The sequence below is a fragment of the Nomascus leucogenys genome, chromosome 22a (genome assembly GCF_006542625.1).
Source record: "Nomascus leucogenys isolate Asia chromosome 22a, Asia_NLE_v1, whole genome shotgun sequence".
In the NCBI taxonomy this organism is placed as follows: Eukaryota; Metazoa; Chordata; class Mammalia; order Primates; family Hylobatidae; genus Nomascus; species Nomascus leucogenys.
The window spans coordinates 12423263-12440355 of NC_044402.1; the positions used below are offsets into that span (position 1 = coordinate 12423263).

Genomic DNA, 17093 nt, shown 5'->3' on the forward strand with positions numbered 1-17093 from the left:
ACCATGTATCTCTTTGGAAAACGACAGTGCCCCATAAATACAGTGTTCTTGTTATTGCATCGCTGAAATTATTGCAAACCCCCAAACAAGGGGCATCTAGGGAAGAGCGACTTGGCTCTCCCACGTGGCGACTGTGTGTTTTCATCAATTTTGTCCTTTGTTCACAGGGGTATCTTGTAAAGGAAAACTATTCAGTGTCTAAAAGATTATTTTTTAACCTACTACACAAGTAGCAAGGTGGTGCCTATAAAAGTACCATGCAGACAAGTGCTTACGATAGACAAGTGCTCACGATAGACAAGTGCTCACTGCCAAGAAGCAGCCACCGGAATGCCAGGACTGTCAGCAAGGACTTTCCGCGGAAAAGCAGTTCTCGAGAAAGATGCACTCATTGTATGCGACCACCCGAGGGACGCCGGCCGCCGAACGGAAACATGAATTCGTGGAAATGGCCATCTGGTGACGTAGTAGTGACACAGTTCTCATATTCTGATACATTTAATAATGTGTCACAATTCGCTGGACTAAGCAGGATGCTGCCACAAGGTGCAAACTCCCAGCGACCCGACGCCCGGCTCCCAGCCGACGAGCAAGAATAATGTGGGAGCACTCAGCTCCCACGGCTCCAGCAAACGCACCGCCCCCCACGCGGCCCGACACGCGCTGGGACGTCGGGCCACGTGACCCTGAGCGCGACGACGGCAGGGGAAGGCGGGGGCTCTGGCCGGCTCCGCAGCGCCGCGCAGGCGCCCCAAGGCCGCGCCGAGCCCCTCCTGCTCCCTCTAGGAGTCAAAATGGCGGCGAGGGGAACCTGGAGCAGTCCCGGAGCCTGAGCCACTGACAGGAGAGGAGAGGGCGGCGGCGGCGGTGGGAGGAGGATGGCCGGGGGTGCTGGCGCCCGTGCGGACGGCAGTGCTGGTGGCGGCGGCGGCGGGGGCGACGGCAGCGGTCCCAGCGGCAGCAGCAGCGGCGGGAGGAGCCTCCGGGGTGAGTGTCCCTTGGTGTCTCTGAGGCTGTGGAGCCGAGGCTGTGTCCGGTGTGGCGCGGGGCGTCCAGGCAAGGAAGGGGCTGTTCCTAGGCGTGGGGGTGCCGGGGCTGGGGCCAAGCCGCCGCGGGAGGCGCTGGGGCGCCGGGCGGGGAGGGGCCAGTCGTCCATCTGGGTCTGAGGCGCGGCGGCGCCGGACTGGCCGGTCTCTGTGCGCTCCGAGGGGTGGGCTGGAGCGCACCGCCGTCCCGGGTGCAGGGGCGCGAGGTGCGGCGCTCCGGGCGGGGAGAGTGGCCCCAGGGAGTCGCGACGGCCGCCCGGCCGGCTTTGGGCTCCGGGCGCCGAGGGGCGGGACCCGCCGCTCCCAGGACGCGGAGAAACCGCTCCCCAGACTGGGACGCGTGTTTACCCGGGTGCGGGGTTGCGACCGCCAGGCGGGGGCGTGAGAGTGGCCGGCGGGAACTGGGAAGGGAGCAGGCCGGAGGACTGCTACTCCCGGGGGAAGTTAGATTGTCCGGGTAAGTTACTGTTGCGGGATAAACCTGGAATTGAGCTTTGACAGGTTGGGAGGGAGACAATACCGAGTGTTTGATAAAGAGGAGGAGGCTGTGCTTGTTGGAATACTTGAATGGCAAAAAGTGTGCGTATTTCAGTACCTTATTTGCACGGTGTTTGCTAGCTTTACCCCGAGGGTGAGAACTTTCTCACCGTTTTTCAAGAAACTCTGAGGAGTGTTGTTTCTCCCGTGAACTACACTAGCACGTCTTCACATACCAGCACAGATAATAAGTACTCTGGAGTAGGCCTAATTTACAGAAGCAGTCTTGGTTATCTTCACCAGAGCACTGTTAACTCTGCGAAAACATCTTACCGTAATGAGAAAGTAGACATTTTTACAGAATTACTTAGCTTTTTCAACTAACAACCTTTTTTTTTTTTTTTTTTTTTTTGGGAGACGGAGTCTCGCTCTGTCACCCAGGCTGGAGAACAGTGGTGCGACCTTGACTCACTGCAGCCTCCGCCTCCCAGGTTCAAGCAATTCTCCTGTCTCAGCCTCCCAAGTAGCTGGGATTACCGGCTCCCGCCACCACGCCCGGTTAGTTTTTGTATTTTTAGTAGAAACGTGGTTTCACCATGTTGGCCAGACTGGTCTCGAGCTCCTGACCTCTGGTGATCCGCCCGCCTCGTCCTCCCAAAGTACTGGGATTACAGGCGTGAGCCACCGCGCCCGGTCTGGTCAACTAACAATCTTTGGTCCCTAATAGCATCTGTTTCCTTTAGATTGCTGAAATGAATTGCTTTCTTCCTGAAATGTGGAAGAAAGACTTGAAATTGCTTCGTAAGAATCATACGTTGTTAATAGCAACTGTTATTAGACTTGTCATGGAATTTTTGAGTCAGAAAAACTTGTAGAGATCTAAAGGTGTGAATATTGTTTTAGAGCCGGGAAACCAGACCCAGAGAGGCGAGTGACTTGTTGTAGATCCTACAGCTGGCGATGGATTAGGCCAAAACTGAGATGTAGGCCTCTACACCCCATTACCCCATTTAGAGAGCTCGTTGTTACTACACTGCTGAGTTGCTTACTCTTCATTGATTGCATTCCTCACCATTCACTACCCACCCCTATCCATAGGTTTTGGTGTAATAAAGTTGAAAGCGAAAATGAGAGCTTCTGTCTCATTCTGACAGCTACTTCAAGTAACTGATGAAGATTTTTTTTTTCCTAACCTGAACTTAATAAAAACAGAGTGTTAATTTCGTTTGGAGTTTTCTTAGGCTCATGACTACATTTTCACCCAGTTTTAGCATGGCTCGTTCTTGCATGAATTCAGTAAAACTCATAGGTCAATATTCTGTCCCACAAAACCTGACTACTGTATTGTTTTGTGTCCCAACACCAGCATTTAAACAAGGTTTTTGTATCAGACTCTAATTTTAGGATTTAAAACACCTGTGTTGATTTCTAGGTTACACTGCCTAGTTTCCAGGTATCATCTTGAGGCGCAGCATTTTTATAATGTGTCACAGGTAAACCTTCAGAAGTGCAGTAATGCCAAAGTTATTCTGATTTCAGATTCTAGTCACTGAAGCTCACACATCCAAAATTACATAGGTGACTGTTGAAGGACTGCTTTTTGTTTTGCATTAGATTAATGATGTGGAAGAAAGGAAAGAAACAATATTAGGTTGGTGCAAAAGTAACTGCAGTTTTTGCCATTAATATATAGACTTTTCCTTCGAGTTCTTATTGGAAAGATCAGGTGTACCAACATGAGTCTCGAAGACAATCTAGTGAGTTCTACTAATGCAAAGAATGCTGTTGGTATACAGGGTAGAGAGAGATGAGTGAGACCCCAAGAGTCCAAAGAACGTGGGAAACTTGGGACTTGAGCTGGCCTATGAAAGTTTAGATTTACCGAGAGATTGTAGCAGTTATTTTGTGAGGAAAAAGCAAGAGTGTAAAGTGAAGATTAGCTTAGGGGGAGGGAAATAGAGGGAGACTAGGATGAGCTGACAACTGAATTTCCTGAGGAGAATGTTTTCCTTAGGAAACTTTAGTCAGTTGGAAAGCTATTTGTCTGTAGAAGAGTTTGAGTGCTGAATTGAGGAGATTTCTACTTTTATCCTGTTGTGCAAGGTATAGAGAGCCTTTGAAAGTTTGGAGGCCAGGGATTAATGTCGTAAACCAGGAAGGTAAACCGTTAATGATCTACAGGTTAAGTTAGAGTGAGGAGAGAATGTAATGAACGAAGGAAGACAGTAGCTGCTGTAGTAACCCAAATATGAAGAGATCTTAGACCCGGATAAAGTCAGTAGGAAGGATTTGGATAGCAGATACCTGTGTGCTTAATTGTGATAAAATACACATAAAATTGACCATCTTAACCATTTTTAAGTGTACAGTTCTGTGGCATAAGTACATTTACATTTTTGTGTAGCCATCACCACCATCCATCTGTAGAATTCTTTCATTTGGAGTTTTCTTAGGCTCATGACTACATATTTCTAAACTGAAACTGTCCATTTTCCCTTACCCCCAGCCCCTGGCAACCAAATTCTACTGTCTCTTTTATTTTGACTACTGTAAGTACCACGTATAAGTGAAATTATACAGTATTTGTCCTTCTATATCTGGCTTATTTCACTTAGTATAATGTCATCAAGGTCCATCCATATTGTAGCATGTGTCACAATTTGCTTTCTTTTTAAGGCTGAATAATATTTCATTGTATGTATTTTTACATTTTGTTTATCCGTTCATCCATCGATGGGCACTTAAGTTGCATCCACATTTTGACTGTTGTGAATAATGCTGCTGTGAACATGGATGTAAAAATATCTGAGTCTCTGCTTTCATTTATTTTATGAATTTTATACCCAGAAAATTTTACATCCCCACCAGCAGTGCACAAGTTCCAGTTTCTCTACATCTTCACCAATACTTGTTATTTGCTGTTTGGTTTTTTTTTCCTAATATTCATCCCGATGAGTATGAAGTGATATTTCATTGTGTTTTTGGTTTGCATTTTTAAAAAATGATTGGTGATGTTAAGCATCTCTTCATGTGCTTATTCATCTTTTGTATTTTTTTAGAAAAATATTCACATTATTTCCCTGTTTTCTAATTAGGTTTGTTTTTTTGTTGTTGAGTTGTGGAAGTTACTTATGTATGCTGAATATCAATCCCTTATCAGACATGATTTGCAAATATTTTCTCCCATTCTGTAGGCTGACTTTTCACCCTGTTGATAGTGTCCTTTGATGTACACACAGTTTTTAATTTTGATAAAATCCAGTTTACCTAGATTTTCTTTTGTTGCTTATGCTTTTGGTGTCATAGCTAAGAAATCATTATCAAATCCAATGTCAGGAAGCTTTTCCCCATGTTTTCTTTCTTTTTTAAAGATAGGTAGGTTCTGGGTCTGTCACCAAGGCTGGAGTGCACTAGTGTGATTATGGCTCACAGTAGCCTTGAACTCTGGGCTCAAACAGCCCTCCCATCTCAGCCTCCCGAATAGCTGGTACTACAGGCGCATACGTCCATGCCTGGCTACGTTTTTTAAATTTTCTGAGGAGATGGGGTCTCACTATGTTGCCCAGGCTGGTCTCCAACTTTTGGACTCAAGTGGTCCTCCCACCTCAACCCAAGGTGCTGGGATTACAGGTGTGAGCCACTGTGCCCAGCCTTTTTTTTTTTTTTTTTTTTTTTAAGAATTTTATAGTTCTGGCTCTTAATTTAGGTCTTTATGTGTCGATATCTATTACCATATATGTGGTTTTTGCATTACCATTTGTTGAGAAAACTGTCCATTTCCCATTAAATGGTCTTGGCACCTTTGTTGAAAATTATTTGACCACAAGTTTGAGGGTTTATTTCTGAGCTCTGTATTCTATTCCATTGGTCCATAAGTTTGTTTTTATGCCAATACCACTCTATTTTAATTACTGTAGCTTTATAGTAACTTTTGAAATCAAGAAGTGTGAGACTCCACTTTGTTCTTTTCAAGATTGTTTTGGTAGTTTGGGATTCCTTGAGATGCCTTATGAATTTTAGGATGGGTTTTTCTATTTCTGCAAAAAATAGGCTATTAGTATTTTGTTAGGAATTGTATTGAATCTGTAGGTTGCTTTGGATAATGTTGACATCTAAATACTATATTCCAGTCCATGAACATGGAATATCTTTCCATTTATTTCTGTCTTTATTTCAGCAGTGTTTTTTAGTTTTCAGTGTAAAAGTCTTTTGTCTCCTTGTCTAAGTTTATTCCTAAGTATTTTATTCTTTTTGATGTGATTGTAGATAGGATTCTTGTCTTAATTTCTCTTTTGGATTGTTCATTGTTAATGTTTAAGAATGCAACTCATTTTTGTGTGTTAATTTTGTATCCTACAACTTTACTGATTTATTAGTTCTAACAGTTTTTTTGTGTGTGGAATCTTTTTTGTGGAATTTTCTACATATAGGATCGTGTCATTTGCAAACAGTTAATTTACTTGTTGCTTTCCAATTTGGATGCCTTTTATTTTTTTTCCTTGCCTAATCTCAGCTAGGACTTCTGGTACTGTGTTGACTAGAAGTGGTAAAAGCAGGCATCCTTGGCTTGTTCCTGATCTTAGAGGAAACATTTTGAGTCTTTCCCTGTTGAATATGATACTAACATGAGTTTTTTATATAAGACCTTGATTATGTTCAGCTAGTTTCCTTATATTCCTGGTTTGTTGAGTGTCTTAACAGGTGTATTTTAAGAAAAATCATTTGTGGGTGCTGAAAAGAAAGAATTTCTAGCTTGGTGAGTGAGAGAATACTGGTGTCATTGACAGAATAATATTTTATCATGAAGTTGATGTTTTAGGCATCATCTTTGTACATTTACAGACCTGTTTTGATTAAATAAAAATAATACTATAGTTATTTAGTGGGGAAGACTGACATTACTCAAATAATTATGCAAATGTATGTCTGAATAACTATAGTACAACTAGGCTCACATTTGTATTTCTCGTATCTAGCACAGTGCCTGGCACATGGGCATTCAGTGAAGTTGCTAATTGAATCAAGAAGCAGAAGAGTAAGGTTTAATCCAGTAAAGTAAAAAACATATTATTATATACTTTTTAATGGAAAAATGTTTATTTTTATCTTATCACTTTTTAATTTTCTTGAGACAGAGTCTCACTTGGACACCAGGCTGAGCGCAGTGGTGCAGTCATGACTCACTGCTGCCTTGGCCTCCTGGGCTCCAGGGAGCCTCCTGCCTCAGCCTCCCGAGTAACCGGGACTACAGGCACATGCCACCATACCTGGCTAATTTTTGTTGTGAGAGACAGGGCATTGCAGTGTTGCCTAGACTTTATTTAAAACCATTTTCCCTGTTAACCCAGTCTTGGTACAATGGTAATAAAGCAAAATCAAAGTTCACCACTCTAGAAGAATTAGGCAAGTGACTTTTTCTAAAACAGGTACAGTATCATTATTAAAGTGAGGTAACAGTTTTTCTTTTGACTTCTTTTTTTTCTTTAGACAGAGTTTTGCTCTGTCGCCCAGGCTGGAGTGCAATGGCATGGTCCCGGTTCACTGCAACTGCTGCCTCCCAGGTTCAAGCGATTCTCTCCTACCCCAGCCTCCCAAGTAGCTGGGACTGTAGGTACAGGCCACCACACCTGGCTGATTTTTGTATTTTTAGTAGAGACGGGGCTTCGCCCCATTGGCCAAGCTGGTCTCAAACTCCTTACATAAGGTGATGCACCCGCCTCAGCCTCCCAAATTGCTGGGATTATAGGCGTGAGCCACCATGTCTGGCCCAGTTTTCTTTTTGGGTGAATGCTAGTGGAAGTTAGTTATCAGAATCCAAAGTTTCAGAAGGAGGCTTTATTTATTTCATATTTTATTTGTTTTAGACAGGGTCTTGCTCTGTCGCCTAACCTGCAGTGGTGCGATCACGCCGCACCACAACCTCAACTACCTGGGCTCAAGCAATCTTTCCACCTCAGCCTCCTGAGCAGCTGGGACTATGGGCATGTGCCACTATGCCTGGCTAACTTTTGTACTGTTTGTAGAGATGGGGTTTCACTGTGCTGCCCAGGCTGGTCTCGAACTCCAAGACTCCAGCAGTCCTCCAACCTTGGCCTCCCAAAGTGCTGAGATTATAGGTGTGAGCCACGATGCCCAGCTGAGGCATAATTTCAACGAAACTTTTCAAGTGTCTGCTGATTCCAGATTTACAATGAAATTCGAACATTCAGCACTTATTTGCAGAACAAGTTCAAAATTTAAGAACCATCATGCTGTGGTGTTTTTTTTTTTATTTTAAAATTTTGGACAGTTTGTAAATTTGACATCACGAATTGAGTCTTTCAGATACCCTTACTATTTCAAATAATATAGTAACTTTAGAAACGTAATATACTTAGTATTATAAATTGACATTAAATCCATGTCATTGTGTGACATGTGAGCATTATGTTAAGATTGAAATAGATTGGGGACACTTGGAATAGATAGGAAACACTTTAATCCAATACACAGAACATTCTTTAAGTTGCAGGATTCAAAATAGTTCCCTTTTAGAGCATCGTTGGGGTTTTTAGATATAGTTGTGATATAATAGAACACTGGACTGGGAATCAAACCTCCATTTAGATTCTGACTGATGTTTATAGTTTTATGATCTTAAAGCAAGTCACTTAACCTATCTGAAGATTAATTTTCTCATCTGTTAAAATAGGTACGGAACTCTTGCAGCTTTTCTACCTTGTATGTATTTTTTTTTTTTTTTTTTTTTTTTTGAGATGGAGTCTCGCTCTGTCGCCCAGGCTGGAGTGCAGTGGCGCAATCTCGGCTCACTGCAAGCTCCACTTCCCGGGTTCACGCCATTCTCCTGCCTCAGCCTCTCCGAGTAGCTGGGACTACAGGCGCCCACCACCAGGCCCGGCTGATTTTTTTTGTATTTTTAGTAGAGACGGGGTTTCACCGTGGTCTCGATCTCCTGACCTCATGATCCGCCCGCCTCGGCCTCCCAAAGTGCTGGGATTACAAGTGTGAGCCACCACGCCCGGCCCCTTGTATGTATTTTTTTACTCCATTCTTTCCCTCTCTATTGCCACTCTCTTATTAGTCTGGACTACTTATTAAACAGCCTGCCAGCTAAGTCTCTGCAACTTGTTCTCCCACTGTACCTCTCCATCTCTGGCTATTCTCTGTATTACTATGACAATTATGTTCTTAAAAAAACAGGCCAGACACGGTGGCTCACACCTGTAATCCCAGCACTTTGGGAGGCTGAGGTGGGCGGATCACCTGAGGTCAGGAGTTCAAGTCCAGTCTGGCCAACATGGCGAAACCGCCGTCTCTACTAAAGATACAAAAATCTGATGTGGTGGCAGGTGCCTGTAATCCCAGCTACTTGGGAGGCTGAAGTAGGAGAATTGCTTGTGCCCAGGAGGCGGAGGTTGCAGTGAGCCAAGATTGCGCCACTACACTTCAGCCTGGGTGATAGAGCTAGACTCTGTCTCAAAAAAAAAAAAAAAAAAAAAAAAAACTGGAGCATGCTGCTTCTCTACTTAAAATACCTTTGTTAACTTCCCTTGTCAATAAAGTCCAGACTCACAAGAGTTTACAGAATGTGTTCAACCTTAGGTTTCCTGTCAGTCCAGCCATGCTGTTTCTTGTTCCCTGTGCCTCTATCTTGTGTGTGTTTATCCCATTGTTTGGAGTTCTTATTCTTTGCCTATTCTGTTAGGTGCCCATCTAATGTCTACTTTCCTTTTCTTTCCTAACAGAAATCTGCTTTTGTTCATGCATGCAGCAGACTTGGAGAAGCTGATTTGTCACCACCTTCAGTGGTAGATTTCCGTTAGTTCAAACCAGTCAAATCATGGCATTTCCCTGTAAACTCTTATTTGTACCAATCAGATTTGAAGGGAAGTAGACATTCTATTTCTGGGGGAGAAGATTCTTTCCCCTCTTGTATGTGAACAAGGGAACACAAGGCCCCTATTGCTACTGACAGCTGTCTTGGGATCACAAGGGATGAAGCACTTCCTGAAGAAGGCAGAGCAGGGAGGTAGAGGGAATCTGGATCCTTGGTAACATCATTTAGCCACATATTTTATTGGGCCTGGAGCCATCCCCACCACAGGACTTCTCATGACAGATAATTTTCTTAATGTTTCAGACAGTTCTTTGGAGTTATTTGCTATCAAAAAATCTCTTTTTTTTTTTTTTTTTTTGAGACAGGGTCTCGCTCTGTCACCCAGGCTGGAGTGCAGTGATAGAATCACAGCTCACTCCAACCTCGACCTCTTGGGTTCAGCAGTCCTCCTGCTTCAGACTTCTGAGAAGTAGCCACCACACCTGGCTACTTTAAAAAAATTATTTGTAGAGGCATGGTCTCCCTGTATTGCCCAGGCGTTTCGAACTCCTGGTCTCAAGTGATCCTCCCACCTCAGTCTCCCAAAGTGTTGGGATTACAGGCGTGAACCACTGCACCTGGCCCAAAATCTCTTGATTGATAGATACAGTCCTCTTTATTTTTCAAGATCGAGTTATGATACCTTTACCAATAGTCATACGTTCTTTTGGAACTTTGCACAATAGTCATATGTTCTTTTGGAACTTTACACTTCTCTTCTATCCTTTATTGCCCTGTATTATAATTGCTTGTATGCCTGACTCCTCTACATGACTGTATGGTTTGAACCAAAGTGTATGGGATGTCGCACAATGTCTAATAGTGTCACACAATGAGTAATAGGTATTCAGTAAGTGAGTTAAGATGAAATAGTAACATGAAAGAGTGCTTTGTAAGCAGTTTTTTAAAGTTTCTGTTCTGCTAATTGTAAGCCATTTTTTAAATAAACATGAGGTGTGTTGTCTTTAAAAACGGAAAAACCAGTGAGATCAGACATTGTTTTTTGCTTGCCCCTCATTATTACCTAGACATTTTCATTTAGATAAAAACTGTGTCAGTCTCCTGGCTATAGTCCCTTATGGAAGGAGCAATATTACATTTAGGTCTGTTTCATCTGGGATTCATTTGTGAATTATTCTTTAGAGAAAAATTCTATAATATGCTTCATGAGGCCTAATTGTTCTTGTCTTCAGACTTGCCTAAAATATTTTTTGCTTGCTTAAGACCAGACATGAGAATTTTCTTGTAAGCAGAAAGCTTTGTGACAGAACTAGAGGAGTTTGTAGTGAATGTTAGTGATAGCTTATGATAGAGAAGTCTCATAGCCTCAATTGCAGAGTCATAGTTCTGTCACATGCTTCAACAATAATGTCTGATAAGGGAGGAAGGATGGGGAAGAAGAGTTATACACTAACTCTATATATTTCATATAACTCTATATATTTCATTATTGGCTTTGGTCAAATAAATTAAACGTTAACATAGTAATTTGTAGGGTTAAAAAAAATTTTTTTTCAATTCGCTTTCTTGCTACGTTCCCCAGGCTGGTTCCAAACTCCTGGGCTCAAGCGATCCTCAAGCCTTCTGAGTAGCTGAGATTGCCACACCCAGCTTTGGAGTGTTTGTGTTTTTTTTAAGAGACAGGGTACTCATTCTGTGCCCAGGCTGGGGTGCAGTGGCCCTATCATAGCTCACCGCAGCCTCATACTCATAGGCTCAAGAGATTGTCCTGCCTCAGCCACCTGAGTAGCTAGGGCAGCAGGCACACACCATCATGCTCAGCTAATTTTTAAACATTTTTTTTTGTAGAGATGGGGTCCTGCTGTATTGCCCAGGCTGGTCTTGAACTCCTGGCCTTAAGCAATTCCTTCCATCTTGGCTTCCCAAAGCACTGGAATTACAGGCATGAGCCACATCACCCAGCCTTGTAGTTATTTTTAAAATGAAGACAAGAGGAACAGAGTATACCTTTAAAAATATATGATACTATATATTGGATGATTCTGAAAGGATGTATTTGCCTATGAAGAAAAACCTTCTTGTTTTGATGTCTAGTTGTTAGCTTTTTACTTTACTAAAGCCCAGTTAACTTTTCTGTGCTTTAGTTCCACATCTGTAAAATTACTCATTTTATATTTCTCTATCCACTTTGAAAATTAAGTAAATGCTCTTTGGATTTCAACTTTTAATTATTTAAGCCAAGATCTCTCTTCTGTATTTTGTATGTGTTCTTTATGTCTGTGGGCTCACTAATTCTTGAATTTAAAAAAATCATTTAAATCAAGCAGTAGTGATAGTATATGTTTAAGCATATAGTGTATGTTTTTAAATAAATAAGCAGGCTAGGTTTTAGTGGCTCACCCCTGTAATCCCAACCCTTTAGGAGGCCAAGGCAAAAGGATCACTTGAGTCCTGGAGTTCAAGACCAGTCTGGGCAACATAGCGAGATCACACCTCTACAAAAAAAAAAGTTTAAAAATTAGCCAGGTATAGTGGCATGTACCTGTAGTTCTTAGCTATTTGAGAGGCCGAGGTGGAAGGATCGCTTGAGCCCAGAAATTTGAGGTTACGGTGAGTATCGATCACCCCACTGCACTCCAGCCTGGTTGACAGCATGAGACCCTATCTCTAAAAAATAAAAATAAATAAGCAATAGCATGTGTTTTTAAAAAACAACAAACAACTCTCTTAAGTCCAAACTCCTTTTCGGATCCTATGGCTCATATCTTGCCACTGCCTGCTGCACTCTATATAGAAATACTTTTATTTCCTTCAGGAACCCAGTTTTGTTCTCTCCGTGGGCCTTCTTATAGTTAGTTCCCTCTGCTGTTTGGAGCATTATTTTGGCATTCTTCCCTCTCCTTCTATTATTTTCACCAAGAAAAGAGGAAAGCTCACACTTTTTATTGTCAGTCTTGGATATCATCCCAAATGTCACTTTCTCAAGAATCGTATAAGATAACCAGTTTTATTATCAGACACAAAGAAGATTAAAAAAAAAAAATTGCCCAAGATCATACAGTTTAGAAATGGCAGAGTCAGATCCAAACTCGGGCAGTTTTGCTGCAGAAGTCTTTATCCCCATTGATTTATGCTTCCCCTACATTGTAGTTGCCTGTTCAACAGTTTGCCCCACTATGAGCACCTTTGGGGTGTTTGTTTGCTTGTTTGTTTGTGATGGAGTCTTGCTCTGTAGCCCAGGCTGGAGTGCCATGGCACGATCTCAGCTCATTGCAACCTCCATCTCCCGAGTTCAAGCGATTCTCCTGCCTCAGCCTCCCGAGTAGCTGGGATTACAGGCACGCACCACCATGCCCAGCTAATTTTTGTGTTTTTAGTAGAGACGGGGTTTCACCATGTTGACCAGGCTGGTCCTGAACTCCTGACCTCAAGCGATCCATCCGCCTAGGCCTCTGAAAGTGCTGGGATTATAGGTGTGAGCCACCGCCCCCTTAAAAGAAGCACCTTTGGAGGAAAAATTGTGCCTGTCTTGTTCATTGTTATATCCCCATGTGCTTAGCACATACTAGGTGCTCAGAAAATATTTAAATGAATGAAAATTCTTGTTTGAGGGAGAGAGTGTTTTGATTAAATTCTTCTCAGTACCTTTCATGTAGTGTATGTGTGTCAGTAAATGTAGTAATGTTTTCATGCCTACTTATTATACAAAGTGAAATTTTTATGATCAAGTTAATCATGGTTACAAGCTCATTTTTTATAACCTCTCTTAATTCCTTTTTGCCCTATACTGCATAACAGTATCACTTTGCAACTGTAAAAACTAGTGCTTTGTAGGCCTCTTTCTCATATTATCCCTCTGTGAACTGTTAAAATATAGATCATTTGTAATTAGTTTCTAAAGGGTATGTAGGAAATTTTATAAAATAAAATTATACTAGTAGATGGACTGATCATTTATACTGTTTAACCTTTTAACAAATTACAGAGGTGTAATTTCTCTGTGTGTAGAGGTTTTTTAAAGTATCCCATATTTTAAACCTTGACTGTTATACCTCAAAAAAAAAAAAAAAGTGGTTTATGTGTATCCAGTAGTCACATGGTGGATAATGATGTAAGGCATGCACATTGTGTTCATGTGTTTGTTGGAGAAGTTGGAATATCATTATACTTCAGTAGACTTTTCAAATTAAAAATCTGAAAGCTACTTCTAGCTGTAATTCTGCTGTAATTCTCAATCAGGTCAGTAGACAGAGAACCAAAAAAGTCTTCCTCCTCTCTGAATGTTTTTGCCAAAGGCTGACTTCTTTGATTAATCTTTCTTTTCTGTATTCCTTACACTCTATTACAGGGCTTCTCAACCTTGGCACTCTTGACATTTGGGGCCAGGTAATTCTTTGTTGTGGAGGACTGTCCTGTGCCTTGTGAAATGTTTAGCAGCATCCTTGGCGTCTACCTGTTAGAGGCAAATAGTACCCTTCCGCTTTCCCCTCTCCAGTTGTGGCAATTTAAAATGTCTCCAGACATTGTCAAGTGTGGGGGTTAGGGAGGGTGGAAGGGGAGAACAATCACCCCAGTTGACAACTGTAGCTTTCCTACATCATTCTGTCCACTTACTCATTTGTTTTAATATCTTCCCCTCCCTCTCACACTTACCTTTTCAGACTTCCTGGCTCTCTGCTACTGCCTCATTTCTCTGAACCTTTTTGCAGCCATACTTCTAAAAAAGAATTGTAAAACATCTGTTCTCTCCAAGTTTTCACTTCCAGTTCAGTTTCCTCTTTTGAATTCAATTGAGACCACATTTTTCTAGTTTTCCTCTATCTCTCTGGCTGTTCCATTTTTATTTTCTTTATCAGCTCTACCTAGTTGGACAGTGGTATCATCTTTGCCCCTTTCTTTCTTGTTCTCTGTTAATCAACTCTCAACTCTTCCTTTCTTGCCTCATTTCCTAGTGCTTAATGTTGTGTCTCATATATGTTGTCCTATTCATTCTTATGTAATTTTTTTGGTAAGAACACAATATGAGATCTACCCTTTCAACAAATTTTTAAGTATACAATACATTATTGTTGACTATAGGTGCAGTGTTGTACAGTAGATGTCTAGAGCTTATTCATTTTGCTTAACTGAAACTGTATGCCTGTTGATTAATAAGTCTGCATTTCCCCCCAGCTCCTGACAACTACCGTTTCACTGTTTGATTCTATGAATTTGATTATTTTAGATACTCACTAATCATTCTGGGTAATGACCAGGCCTAGATAAAGACCTCATATAAGTGGAATTATGTAGTATTTGTCTTTCTGTGACTGGCTTATTTTACTTAGCATAATGTCTTCAAGGCTCATCCATGTTGTCACCATATTTCCTTCTTCTCTGAGGCCAAATAGTATTCCATTTATGTATATACCACATTTTCTTTATTCATTCATCTGTCAGTGGATATTTAGGTTGTTTCCACATCTTGGCTGTTGTGATATCTATTAATTGTTAAGCTGTTCTCTGTGTTGAAATCTCCTTGCCTATATTTCTCCATAGTTAAACTCTAACATCCTCCTAGGACCAGAGCAGATTTTGTCTGTCGTTTTTTGGTTTTGGTTGTTGTTGTTGTTAGAGACAGTGTCTCATTCTGTTGTCCAGGCTGTAGTGTAGTGGTGCAGTCATGGCTCACTGCTCACTGTAACCTCAAATGCCTGAACTCAAATGATCCCTCTCATCTCAGCCTTCGGAGTAGCTGAGACTGCAGGCACACACTACCGCACTTGGCTAATTTTTCTGTTTTTTTTGTAATAGCCTGTTGCCCAGGCTGATCTCAAACTCCTGGGCTCAAGCAATCTGCCTGCCTTGGCCTCCCGAAGGGCTGGGTTTACAGGCCTGAGCCACCGCATGTAGCTTGCACCTCATTTATTAAGGGTTCATTATGAGCCAGGCACTCTTTAAGGTCTTTGAACTATATAGTTACTGAAATAAGACACAGTCCCAGTACTCCAAGAACTTAGTCTGTTTGAGGACATGGAAATCTTAATTCATTGCTCTTACAGAGTAAGTATGGAAATTGAAGTGTATCCCAAACTTTCTGGTAGCATATAGCAAAGTTCTCAGTTTGATGTAAACCTCATTCAAGTGCCACTTCTTAGATGCAGGCCATCCTGGTCACTACCCAGTCTGATTTGTGTTTTTATACTCTCCTTTACTCAGTTCTCTTTCTTTTCCAGCCCCCAAATCATCAGCATTTCCTATGACTCAGCACTTAATTTTTCATTCATTCTTCTAGATCCTTTTCTTTAGGAACTGGATTTAGTTTCAAGGGTTCAGCTGAAACTTTTAGATTTGTAGTAGCTCCAAAAAAACACTTTATTGTGAAGTAATACACATACAAAGTACATTAAATAAATTTAACTTTAAAAAAAAACATTATTTTAAAGCTGACATCACTCTGGCCATGAAATAGAGCACTGTAAGTATTTGAAAAGTCCCCCTCATGGCTCTTCCCAATCATAATCACCTTCTTCCTCCTCTTAAAGGTTACAGCCATTCTGATCTTTATGGTAATTTCCTTGCAGATTTTTAAAAATAGCTTTATTCTTGATTACCAGCTGAATATTTATCCCAAAACAATATAGTTTCATTTTGGGAGGACAGTAGAGAAAGACATTTTATCATATCCCATTTTGTGCCTATATTGGGATCCACAAGATCACCCCCAGGTTTGGTGAGGAGGAAGCACAGAACTCAACATACAGTATGACTCAGCTAAGAGTTACTACAGCAAAAAAAATACAAAGCGAAAATGCCCATGGGGCAATGTCCAGAGGAAACCAGGCACAAGCTTCAAAAGAGTCTTATCCCAGTGAAGCCGCATAGGATGCATTGACTTGTGACAATACTTGTGAAATGTTGTCTTCCAGGGAAGCTTATGAGAGACTCACTGTCCAGGGTATTTATTGGGGTATAATCACATAGGCACCGTCTATCTAGCTTGTACCAAATTCCAGGCTCCCAGAAAGAAAGCAGATATTCAGCATAAACCGTATTGTTTGCACAAACAGCTTAGGCATAGTAAATCACCCTTATTAAATAGTCAGGGAATTATGGGAACACTCCCAAAATCCAATTTCCCAGAGACCTGCCAGGGCCATCTTTGCATGCAGGCCTTTCTAAAGATAGCAGTCCTAGGCCTGCTATGTTGTCTTTTTGGCATAGTACCTTTTGCTGGCATAGTACCTTTTGCTGTTTCTGAATTCAAAATTTAAATAAGTAAAAAATCAACTATCACTTTATGTTATGTTCTTTTTTTCTCCACCTGTTTTCTTTCCTAATGTATCAAGATTAGCTGGGTGTGGTGTGTGCCTCTGTAGTCCCAGCTACTTGGGAGGCTGAGGCAGGAGGATCTGTTTATAAGCCCAGGAGTTCAAAGCTGTAGTGCACAGTAATTGCACCTATGATTAAACACTGCACTCCAGCCTGGGCGACATACCAAACCCTGTTTCTTAAAAAAAAAAAAAAAAATCAACATTAGCTCAGTGCAAAGGTTGACTACTATGATATGATTGAAAGTATATTCCTGCCGGGTACAGTGGCTCACGCCTATAATCCCAGCACTTTGGGAGGCTGAGGCAGGCAGATCACTGAAGGTGAGGAGTTCGAGACCAGCCTGGCCAACATAGTGAAGCCCCATCTCTACAAAAAATAAAAAATTAGTTGGGCGTGGTGGCACATGCCTGTAATCTCAG

At 41.7% G+C, this 17093-nt stretch overlaps 1 protein-coding gene across 2 annotated transcripts in view; it reads left to right on the forward strand.

Moving 5' to 3' along the window:
- Positions 1-722: 722 nt before the first annotated feature.
- The window catches only part of BTBD7 (BTB domain containing 7), a 100655-nt gene continuing 84284 nt past the window's right edge, over positions 723-17093 (forward strand). For both annotated transcript variants that reach the window (XM_003260909.3, XM_003260911.1), the window contains exon 1: positions 723-987. The gene's annotated coding sequence lies outside the window, so the exon portion shown is untranslated. The remainder of the gene's footprint in view (positions 988-17093) is intronic.